Genomic DNA, 12815 nt, shown 5'->3' with positions numbered 1-12815 from the left:
TATGCATTAAGGAAAAGCTTGATCCATGTGCTTAAGAAATCGCAAATAAGGATTCCTTATTTGCGATTTCTTATTTAGAGAATCGCAATTTGCGATTCTCTAAATGGGTCGCAATTTTAAGGAATCGCTATTTTAGCGAATCCTTAAAATTGCATAGCGAATGCCTTTCATACATACTGAAAAGTCATTTTTGCATTCGCAAACGGCCATTCGCACTGTTTGCGAATACAAAAGGCTTTGATACATCTGGCCCTTAGTGAGGTGATGTTAAGGGCCAGCACCCTCACTTGACAGACTGTAGCTTTTCAAGTGAAAGTCAGTGGCCCTCATTACGACCCTGGCGGTATAGAACCGCCAGGGCCGCGGCACGCGGGAGCACCGCCGACAGGCTGGCGGTGCCCCGCAGGGCATTCTGACCGCGGCGGTAACGCCACGGTCAGAACAGGAAAACTGGCGGTCTCCCGCCAGTTTCCCGTGGCCCGTTTGAATCCTCCAAGGCGGCGCAGCTTGCTGCGCCGCCGAGGGGATTCTGACAAGCCATACCGCCATCCTGTTCCTGGCGGTTCGGCCGCCAGGAACAGGATGGCGGTATGGCTTGTCGTGGGGCCCCTGGGGGCCCCTGCAGTGCCCATGCCAATGGCATGGGCACTGCAGGGGCCCCCGTAAGAGGGCCCCACTTTGTATTTCACTGTCTGCATTGCAGACAGTGAAATACGCGACGGGTGCCACTGCACCTGTCGCACCTTCCCACTCCGCCAGCTCGATTCCGAGCCGGCGTCCTCGTGGGAAGGTTGTTTCCCGCTGGGCTGGCGGGCGGCCTTAAGGCGGCCGCCCGCCCGCCCAGCGGGAAACTCAGAATGCCGGCCGCGGTCTTCAGACCGCGGTGCGGTATTCCTGCGGCGCAACTTTGGCGGGCGGCCTCCGCCGCCCGTCAAAGTTGTAATGAGGGCCAGTGTCCTCTTTGAAAAAGGGAGATCTAGGGGGTTATTCCAACTTTGGAGGAAGTGGTAATCCGTCCCAAAAGTGACGGTAAAGTGACGGATATACCACCAGCCGTATTACGAGTCCATTATATCCTATGGAACTCGTAATACGTCTGGTGGTAAATCCGTCACATTTGGGACAGATTACCACCTCCTCCAAAGTTGGAATAACCCCCTAGTGGCTAAACGTAGAGTTCTAGCGTTGTCAGCGCAGTAGTCAAAAGAAGTGAAATAAAACTCAAGATCCATTAATTTCGAATTTTCTGTAAACACTAGTATGTAGTAGTTTATAAACACCAGTCAATCTGGATCCAAGTAAGTATTACGATTATTTCAGTTACAGTAATTTCTGTCAGCAAATATGGCAAAATATCCGTAGTCAAATTTTTGATCCGCTACATCCAAAACACTTCACAGTCATTTCGCAAAATGTCGCCCATTCTTCGCAAAGTGGGCTATTCCGCCCAGTTCCTAGTTACAATTTCTGCTTAAATGAGAGACAGATGGCTGATGAAGCTTGGTTCACGGCTCGGATTCGATAAGTACTACTGTACCTCGCAGTTTTTGATGTTTTATGAACTGTAGTAGTGTGGATTGGCAAATTGCTAGAAAATCTGAGAAGCGAGACGGGAGTATTTTTTTAAAATAGCCCATAATTGTCCTGGCGGTGCGGAAGTCTTTTTTCAAGGCATTTGTTCTGTCCTTCAAGGGTCTCCTGCTTTCTCTCATCTCTGCTCTAAACACGTTTAAATCTCCTTTGACTGGCTCGAGGGTACGCAACCGCCCAAAATCCGCATTATAACTGTCCTTTTTTGGTCTGCAGAGAGAAACATAGATATTCCTTACGCGTGTGATTGCATCCAACAAGCTCAGAAAGGAGGGCTGGTTTGTGGTTTTCGGTTGGATGCCCTGCGTCGCGGCTTTCCTTATTAAATGAAATCACAAGAGAAAAACTCGCTCTAACATGTGAGAGGGAGAGTTGATCGTGTGGGGCTTTCAAGGGTGGCATGGAGTACATCCCTGTCATTATGGGAGATTAAAGTAATTCCCCTCCATTTGGCTGTGGCTGTTATTTCTCACGATTAGTCACTCTTGCACAGAGTGGGGCATCACAGAAAAAGCTCCATTAAGTCAAACTATCAACCCTGTACTGCCTTGGCCTACCTACACAAAGAAAAAAAAAGCTGCATATAAAACTGTATGCGGAAATAAAAAAAATCATATGCAAAATGATTACATGTAAAATTGCACCCCGGTTATGATGTTTTTTCTTTTCTTTTTAAAAACTAGCACATTGCAAAATTAGCGCATGGGATGCGATTTCAGAGCATGTGAAATTGTGAACAAATCAAATTAAAAAAAATCTGAATGCTTAACAAGGCTGGGGGGGGGGGTGAGAGTAGTAGGTGTTCCAACTTTTATAAAACAATCATTGTATTTGCATCCACAGAGATGCACCTGTGAAAAAAAAGAAAAAAATATACAATGAATAGGTTGGGTCTTTTTTTAAAAAGGGGCAGCATAAACCCTATCAAAGCCTGTAAACTACAAAAAATAATCCATAGGTATAAGCGCAAATAAACTGACATATCACAAAAACTATGGGAAATATTTACAAAAAACACTTATCCAGTAGCACACCACTTCCAGGAGAAACATAGGCCCTCATTCTGACCTTGGCGGGCGGCGGAGGCCGCCCGCCAAAGTCCCGCCGTCAGGTTACCGTTCCGCGGTCGAAAGACCGCGGCGGTAATTCTGACTTTCCCGCTGGGCTGGCGGGCGGTCGCCTTCAGGCCACCCGCCAGCCCAGCGGGAAAGAGGCTTCCACGATGAAGCCGGCTCGGAATCGAGCCGGCGGAGTGGAAGCTGTGCGACGGGTGCAGTTGCACCCGTCGCGTATTTCACTGTCTGCGCAGCAGACAGTGAAATACATGTAGGGGCCCTCTTACGGGGGCCCCTGCAATGCCCATGCCAGTGGCATGGGCACTGCAGGGGACCCCAGGGGCCCCACGACCCCCCCTACCGCCATCCGGATCCCGGCGGTCGGACCGCCGGGATCTGGATGGCGGTAGGGGGGGTCGGAATCCCCTCGGCGGCGCAGCAAGCTGCGCCGCCTTGGAGGATTCAATGGGGCGGCGGTACACTGGCGGGAGCCCGCCAGTGGTGCCGGTCCGACCGCGGCTTTCCCGCCGCGGTCGGAATCCCCATTGGAGCACCGCCGGCCTGTCGGCGGTGCTCCCGCGGTCCTCCGCCCTGGCGGTCTTTGACCGCCAGGGTCAGAATGACCGCCATAGTAGTGATTCCACTAAACTGTTTTTTTTTATTCCCGGATAGGATAGGGGAGGCCATGAGAGGCAGTGATTGAGAGCTCAGTTTCAGGAGGTTGGACTTAAGAAATGTATTAATTTTACAGACTAGAATCTCAAAAGAGTTGAATCTGAATGAGGATTTGAGTGTGCACCTAAGATAAAACCTCTTATAAGCAGCCTGTTTTGTAGATGCAGATTTAATTTGTGTACAGTTGCTGTTTGTTTACATTATATTTATAAAGGGATTTGTATATTATAGTCTACATTGTTTGTCTTGGCCCCAGGTATAGGCCATCAATGTCTTTATTCATGTTTTATTGAATTTTGCGTGTTTTGTATGTCTTCCAGATTGCCAGGTTTTATGAAAAAGTGAATATCTCTCAGCATCAGTGTTGCAGATTATAAATTAAGATATATTTACTTCGACCATTCGGTATTTTCTTTTTTATATGTTGTGGATGGATGATACTGTGTATTGTAATTGACTATTTAGTGCACATGAACTTGGTGGTTTGTTATATACATGTTGTTTCTTAAATTTTGCATTTTATTTAGATTTGGTATCAATTTATGACTTTAAATTATTTTTAACCACTTGGGCTTGATGCTACTGTGCATATACAAATTTACACATGCCACTGCACGAACACTGTCACTTTAAACAAAATATACGTTTATTTATCCTTCATTTGTAATGAATTTTAAATTTTCGTATACCAGCACTGTATATATGGATATGTATTGGTTCCTAAAATGTAATGTACATTGTTTAGTAATTTGTGGCTCTTGTGCTGGCATGGTCACGTCCGTTTTAAGATGGCGGCATACTTTCCCTGCTTGATGTCTTTTTTCTGTGTCCTTTTTCTATGTTATTGTTTTTGGTTGTAACACTGAGAAAGTTTGTAGAATACGCAACAAGAAGTTTCATCACGCAGTCTTCTGATCGGACTCTGGAATAAAAGAAAAAATGTCTATGTTACATTCAGTTGGATATTGTTTGAATACATGTATTATACATATGCAGTCGTAGGGAAATAGACTTTGCAATGTATTTAGCAATAAGTAAAAACAACATGATCAAAATTGCATTGAATTAAATGAACAGTTAAATGAACATACTATTTCTGGGTGGGAAAAAACGAAGGGGGTCATTACATACCTGGCGTTCTGGACCGCCATGCCGGTGGTAGTGGTAACTTCCGCCAACGGCACAGCGGTTCAGACGTCATATAATGGATGTGGCAGAACCACCACGGATGAAACGCCGCCATCCCCAGGCTCCCGCCACCAGGTAGCCTGGCGGAGGCGGCGTTTCTGATCCAACAGAGCAGCGCTGCAAGCAGCACTGTGCACTGGATAATGAGTCTGATTTCACCAGCCTTTCCCTGGCAGTTTACACTGGCCCAGCCGGTGTTAATGTTCAGGCCCTGATTCCACCTTTGCCAGATGGCGGAAACACTGTTTCCGCCTGCCGGACCAGCTGGATGTTCATAATGTGGCCGGCGGGGGTTCTGCGTGCTGGTGGTCTTCTGTCGACCAGCAGCACCTCCGCTGAGATTGTAATGAGGGCCTAAGTCTATTGGGTTAGATAATCCTTGCCTCTGTGTCCTTAATAGAATTGAAAATTCTTGTTGCATATGCTAGAAAATTTCTCATTCTATGTCATGACCGGAGGCTTCGGATTATCCTTGTTTAGAACTGTTGTAAGACAACCGAGGCTACATCCAAAACTGGTTTTGTAATAAAACGTCTTGATATTGAAAAGGTAACTCCATTTGACGTAAAGATGTGGCCAGAAATGTCTAGAGCTCTCACATCTGACACTCGTCTACATGATATTAAACACAACAACATAGTCAGTTTAGCTGATAAGTCTGGATAAGTCTGTTTTACAAGGCTATTGTCGCAAAAAGTTTAAGATATTTACATCCCAAAGATGAGCATACTTCGGTTGAGCAGGATTAGCCAATCAGATACCCCTCATCATCCTAGACACAAGAGGATGTTTGCCCTATTGGTTTCCCGTCTATAAATACATGGCCTGCTGATATAGCGGATCTATAATTATTTACTGTTTAGAAACTTAGCCCCTCAGATGCTACCTCTGCCAAGAAATTTACTACAGCAGCAACTGGGGCCCCCAAGGGTTCCAAATCCTGAGGGCTGCACCAACCCACCAATCTACGCCATGCCGAGGATTAACGTTTATGGGTGGAGTCTGACCAGTATGCTGGGATGAAAGAAACAGATTGCTCCGAAAGGCCTGGCAGGTGCCAACGTTCCCTGAAATGCACCAGGCCATGAGGTGTAATTTGTCCTGGATCAGAAGAGGATGTGTTTGACCTGCTGGGTCCAACAATAGTTCCGGGATCGAGGGAATCCGAACCGGGAAGTCCCTGGACATTTCCAGGAGAACTGGGAGCCAAGGCTGAGCTCTCCAGAGAGGAGAGATCAGACTTAGCTCTGTTTTCTGAATGAGAGATTGTGACGCTACTCATGGGAATCATTATAAAGGGGGAAAGGCGTAAAGAAGTGGCCCTGTCCACTGTTGAAGAAAGCCATCCATGTCATTTGCCAGGGGATCCAGTCTCCAAGAGCAGAACCGATGCAGTTGATGGGAGAGACAAGACGCAAAGAGGTCTGACACTGTCCCCATCTCCTTTGGGGGGCTTGGAACACCAAGGGATGGAGTTTCCACTCGCTGGGATCTCTGAGGAATCTAGAATTCCAGTCCGCTATCATATTGAGTTGACCTGGAAGGTATTCTGCTGTTACTGAGATCGGATTCGGAAAGCAATAGTGCCAAAACACCTTCGCTATCTCTGCTAGAATACGAAACCTCGTCCCGCCTAGCTTGTTGACGTAACGCAACACAGAGACGATGTCTATGCACAGGAGAACGCAACAATTGGAACGAGGGGCCAGAGTTTTTATGGCGAATGAGCCTGCAAACAGTTCCAAGCCATTTAGCGAAGCCGAGACTCTTCACGAGACCAACACCCTCCTGTGGAGATGGAGTTGCATCTGGCTCCCCAGCCCCAGAGATATTTCCTGTGGGGGAGAAATATTGGAATTGTGAGATAGGCATCTTTCAAGTCCAAGCATACCATCCAGTCGCCTTACCTGAGAATGTCCCTGAGAAGATGGATCCCTTACATCTTGAAGTGCCGGTATAGTATCCAGGTGTTGAACTCCCTCTTATCGTAAAAATATTGCTGCAATAGCCTGAAGGGTCCGGATGGCATGGAGCAATTGCGTCTTTGAGCAACAATTGTTAGACCTCTTGCCGAATAAAAGCTAGATCTAGTTGGGAAAAATGGATAGTAAGCAGCAAGCACATCTGCTGAGGATTCCCAAAGAATTCTAGAAGGAAACCTGCAACTGTCTCCGGAACCCATTGGTCTGATGTTAGTGCCGACCAATTGTGCAGAAGAAAAACTGGTCCTTTACCCTAGAGTTACTAGAGAAGGTGAAATCAGGCCTACCTTGATGGTTGGAGCCGGTTTCGATTGTTCTTGAAACCATCTCAGTTGAAGTGGGCATGACCTGCTTGGGCTCTGGCAGGGTAGAAGGTGCCTCAGGAGAGATGAAAATCCTCTGCCTGACGAGGTATAGGATGAGTGAAGGCTGTTTGAGGTGGCACGGCCAGACAAGCACCCTCGAAGTCTTCTGGCCCTGGCAAAAATCCAATTTTGGAAGACCTTGTTCATGGAGGTCTGGGCTTTGTCCAGTGCTGTGAATGTATGGACGAATTAGCCCAAATCCTTCACAAATTTGTTGCCAAACAGAAGTCCCTTCGGCTAGGGGATCCGGTTCTGCTTTTGCGAGGTCTGCTAACTTCGGATCTATATGAAGTAGAATAGACTTTCTCCTCTCCATGGGGATAGCGCAATTAGTGTTCCCCAATAATCAGAGCGCGAGCTGAGCCCTTCCGGACAGTGTATCAGGGTCTACTTGTGAACTGGACGCCTTTGCTGCCACCGCCAGGTCTAGCATTTTGCATAACGGACCAGAGAGGTCTAGGACTTTATCCTGGCAGGACTTCCAGGACCTATCTATGCCCTTCTTGGGGTCCTTTGTGGAGTGCTTGAGAAAGGTTGTCAGATTCGGGCCCAGCTCAAGGGTCATAGCTCTCTTGTCGGGTATGTCAGGTCATGGACACTCAGACCAGAAGCGACTCCGGACGTCCTTGTCTAGAGCCTTCCTTATACATGCATGGGCATAGTCCGTCACTGCAGGGAGGGGGACCCAGTCTGAGGGGAAGACTGAGATTGAGACAGACGGGCCATGGGCATTGCATGGGGCCATTCGGGAGCTGGGGGGCTTTTCCTGACCAGTGGAAGTAAGGGGCATGGGATTGCCATAGGGAGGGACCGTCAGAGCATAGTGCTTAAGCTATCTGGCAATAGGTTGGAGCACAACTGCCAGGGCTCGATTGACAGGTTGTGCCACTGAGGCATCCAGGGCGTGGACAATGTCCTCGGTGAGGAATAAATCCTCCTGCTCAGCAAAGTAGGCTGCATCATCTGGTCTCTGACACTCACTCATGGTGATTAGAGTGCACAGACCTGAGTAGTAATGCTCACTTTCCAATATAGGAAATGAAGGGGGTCCCCAAGCTTCTATGACCAAACAGGAGGCAAACTGGAACAGATGCAATACCTTCTGAAACCTCTCTCTAGGAGGCGTGTGGACATAGAAATTATTACCCCCTCAGGCGAAGCCTATAATAGCCAAATGACAGCCCTGACGAACGGGCGTGTGGGGAACGCTCTTCCCGACCGTTTTCAAACAAGTGGGTGCCGACCCAATACAGCCTGGTCTAATAGCGTGAGCTCACTGTCGCAATTTGAATCTGACAGGAGCCAGCGGTGCGAATAACGCGTGCGCATGATGCGAGCTAGAAAGAGGGCTACGGTCTTTGTGCTTCAGGCGCTCGTTCCCCTTTGCTTCCTGGTACCCCGCTGGGTGCGAGAAAAATCAATACTCAGCCAATCGCGCGCCACCTGAGGGCCTTGAGCAGTCTTAGACCACACTCATAACTCCACCGGCGGCGATATTGTTCTGCTGAAACACATACAATCACAATATTATTAAGAGAAGGAATGGTGGTACTTAACTCGTTCCGAAGCAGCAAAGAAAGAGGAACGGTTATGGAGGTTACCAAAGATATGTGACAGTATGGACGTCGATTGGTGGTGATGCTTTGATGTCATGTTTATGGGATTTGTAGTTTTACACAAAAGTACATTTTTATTGGCTACTGTGTTTTGTAAAATAATAAACAGCGAAGAAGGAGAAGCATAACCCGAAGCCTCCGGTCCTGGCATAGAATTCAAAAGAGCCTCCGGCTGCAATGGCTGACAAGTGATCAAGGCGTCAATTCGAAACGCGTAGAGTGCTATGTACCCCAGTTCTGATTAAAACATTCACTGAATACAGGCCCTACGCATGTCTGGATGATTAGTGAACTCCACATAATTTTGTGCTTCAATAACGCAATCCAAATATCACATTTATAAACACAACCATGGTACCCTAGAGAGTACTTGCAGCAGACATTGTTAATACCATTCAACATAAAATACTGCCCTTTAAACATGGCTGCTAAATGGCATCACCAGTGGCTGTATGCAAACATGAAAATTCACACTGAACCACTTCATGCCAAAAGGATTGCAGCCATAGTCCTTGCCTCTATAGGGTACAGCACTTCCAGCTGTAGAGCGAAAGCACCAGCCTGGGAAGTGCTGGCAAAGCCATAAAAAACCCTTGAGAGGTTATCATTTTAATGTCCAACCCAACTTAGGGTGGGGGCTCTGGAAAACTCTTGGGAGCAGACTGCACTGCTCCTACAGCTCCCCTTGCACTTTTACTACATTTTGATGGTGACCCACTGTCCTAGGGCCACCACAAAGCCCAAACGAGTGTTGTGTTATCAAAATGCAGGCCAGGCCTCGCTAGGCATTATGGAGCTCCCATTGTGCTTCACTGTGAATTTCATAGCAGCATCTCTCCCGCTGTGCTGGGGAGAGTCACTTCCTTTGTAGTCTTTTTCTTTTTTCCTTTTGTTTATATGCGGCCTCGTGCTGCACTCTTTTTTCCTTGGGGTGCCCTGTCCCGCTTGGGCACTTCGCATGCATCCTTTCCATGGGGGCAACTTGGCAAGCCCACCCCAAGCTGACCCAGTTGGCTCCCTTTGTGGCCAGCAGGGTAGAGTGTGCCGCAGGAGCTGGCAGCTGTATTCTGGTCTGCCCTCTCTGGCGGGCAGACATGCACTATGTGGCTGGCCTTCCCACTTCCTCCAGACATGGGGAAGGTGTGCCACACAGGGGGAGTACGGCGGCACTCCCCTTTGCTTCTTCAACTTCTTGGGTCCACGGATGGGGTCCTGGGCCCCTTTCTGAAATCTGCAGGGGAGTGCTCCTGTGCCTCCCAGATCTGCTGCATTCAGGGAAACGCAACGCCACTTCTTTTGCCACTCGGGGGCCCGGAGTTGGGGTCCTGGGCCCCCAAACATGTACATCGGTCTGGGCGTTCCTCGTTCCATTTGTCAATGGTGGCTCCCTCCATTTTCAATGTCCAGCAGAAAAGCACATCCAAGAGTGAACTCTCTTCCCTGCGCAGGACCTTTTAAGTGTCCAACAGAGATGCAACTCTGGCCAATCCTGATGTGCCACATCATCTCTGAGCCCCTTTCCCAGCCTCCCTGCACAGTCTTCTGTGATAGCTCAAAGTAGCGTCACCCAGGTGTCAATTGACACGTGCTCTGAAGGTCTTAGCTCCACCCCTCGCTGACATCACGGCCAGGGTGTTCCCCATCAAATCTTCAGAGGAGCCCTCCTCCTGGTTTTGCCCCAGAGCTTTGAACTCTCTCCTTTTTTTAGTGGCCTGGGGTAGGCCCCCTTCCTGGCACAAAGTGAAATCTGGGTAATTGATGCAGAGCAGTCTGCCCCACCCCTTTCCTTGTCAGGAGCTGACTTAAGCACTGATAATTGCTCCTTTTGTGGGGGGAGGCCTTTGTTCCTGCAGCTGGAGTTAAAAGTAAATAACACAGTCCATCAGGATGACAAAAGGCCTGGGCTTAGATCCTGAGTCAAGAAATATGACATTCCTACATTACCTATATGCTGTACAGATATGTCTTTGGACTTTACAGAATTGTTGTTTTCCAACAGGTTACATTGTATATCGGTCCGACCCTGGAGTTTGTAGACAAAAGGGGAGCGAAGTGATGCCCTAAGGCAGTCTTCCTCATAAGTATATAATGGAGTGTCACTGCAGACAAGCCAATAAAACACACTGATTTTCACTCTCTCTGTACACCCACATTATAAGGCTAATCCCAGGATAGTCCCTTCTACACCAAGCTATCTGTGCACAGTTTCTTAACTGTGCGTGACAGGGGTCTCTCCCCACACAGCCCTTACACATGTGTACACACAGGTGCACACATGCCCACGTGTAACCAGCCAAGTGCCTCTTACCCTTTGCTGCAACACAGCAGCTTTATTTTAAAAGGCACACACTGGTGCTAGACATGCACAGTCCATTTGACATGAGTTTACTGTGGGTGAGTCCTAGGTTATGAGGCTCCACCATAGTAAATGATCTAAACCAGGTGATATAAAAGTGAAAAATCCAGGCGGATTAGAGGGGCAGAACCACCTTCTCACAGTTACGTATGGTAGATATGGTTAACAGGTAGGGTAGTTTAAGTATGGTAGGTTAGATACTTAGGTCATAATACAATTTTTGTTTGCTATTTAAAGGGTTGCATGGTAAAATCATCCACTCTGCTTCTCACTTACAAATCACAGCATTGTTAATGAAAAGCACAAACACATAGGGGGTTATTCTAACTTTGGAGGAGGTGTTAATCCGTCCCAAAAGTGACGGAAAAGTGACGGATTTACCACCAGCCGTATTACGAGTCCATTATGGCCCTCATTCTGACCCTGGCGGTCGGCGGAGAGACGGCGGTCAGACCGCGAACAGACCGGCGGTATTAAAAATGGCATTCTGACCGCGGCGGTCCCCGCCGCGACCGACCGCCACTTCTCCACTCCGACCGCCACGGCGGTCATGACCGCCGGGCTGGAGTTTGCGCACTCCGGCCCGGCGGTCGTCCCAAGACCGCCAAGGGTATTATGACCCTGCCTACCGCCGCGGTTTCTTGCGGGCGGGAACCGCCGTGCGAACCATGGCGGTAGGCACTATCGGGGCCAGGGAATTCCTTCCCTGGCACTGATAGGGGTCTCCCCCACCCCCCACTACCCACCCGAGTCCTCCCCCCACACCCTCCACCCCCCTGCCACCCCCCAGAGGTGGTACGAACCCCCTCCCCACCCCCACCCCGACATGCACATACATGCACCCCGACATGCACACACCCCCAACATGCACATATACACACCCCCTACACACACATACACAACGGGGACACATACCCGCACACATACATGCAGACATGCGCACCTGCCGAACAGCACACATTACCCATAGACACAGCAGCACCCCCCGCCCGCATACACGCACTCACACACCCCCTCTACACACTCACACGCACACCCCCATGCACGCCCACATCACACAACACCCCCCCTCCCCCTCCCCTCACGGACGGTCAACTTACCTTGTGCGTTGGTCCTCCGGGAGGCGACGGGAGCCATGGGGAGGTGACCGCCAACAGAAGACCGCCAACAGAAGACCGCCACACAGAAATGTGGGTCGTAATTCTGTGGGCGGTGTTCTGCTGGCGTGGCGGTGGAGGTTGACCAGTCTCCACTTTCCCGCCGTCCGCCAGTGTGGCTGCTGGCGGTTTTCCGGCGGAACGCTCCCAGCGGTCAGAATGCGCACAGCGGCATACCGCCGCGGTCGGCGGTCTTCACCGCGGCGGTAACTCGGCGGTCTTGCGAAAAGACCGCCAAGGTCAGAATGAGGGCCTATATCCTATGGAACTCGTAATACGGCTGGTGGTATATCCGTCACTTTACCGTCACTTTTGGGACGGATTAACACTCCTCCAAAGTTAGAATAACCCCCATAGTGTTATCAATAAAGCACACTGTTTTGCTCAGAGTAATATAGTTTAAATAGTTTGATGCTGTAAATTGTTTATGCTTATTGCTTTCAGTTCACTACATCGCATATAAAATTCTAGTCAAGTAGAAAAAGAAGAAATTCCATGTATTATTATGATTATCATCAATATTATTATTATTATTATTATTATTATTATTATTATTAACAGTGCTTAGGTTCATGACACCAATTTAGAAAATTAAAAAATATTAGCATATTACTAAAATCTATATAGATAAACAAGCAAAACGTAATACCGAACATTTTTAAATGCTCTGTAGACATGAAGGTATTTGAAATTGGACGTGAATAATTATATTTGTATACTTAGCTTGATTCATGGGAGCAAAAACAGCAAACAGAATCTAGTATGGACTATTGGTGGCCTCAAATGATGCACTGATATGCACAGACAAAAAGAAAGCATGCTGTAGGAGCA

This window comes from Pleurodeles waltl, chromosome 9 (genome assembly GCF_031143425.1).
Source record: "Pleurodeles waltl isolate 20211129_DDA chromosome 9, aPleWal1.hap1.20221129, whole genome shotgun sequence".
In the NCBI taxonomy this organism is placed as follows: Eukaryota; Metazoa; Chordata; class Amphibia; order Caudata; family Salamandridae; genus Pleurodeles; species Pleurodeles waltl.
This window is presented reverse-complemented; position numbering follows the sequence as displayed.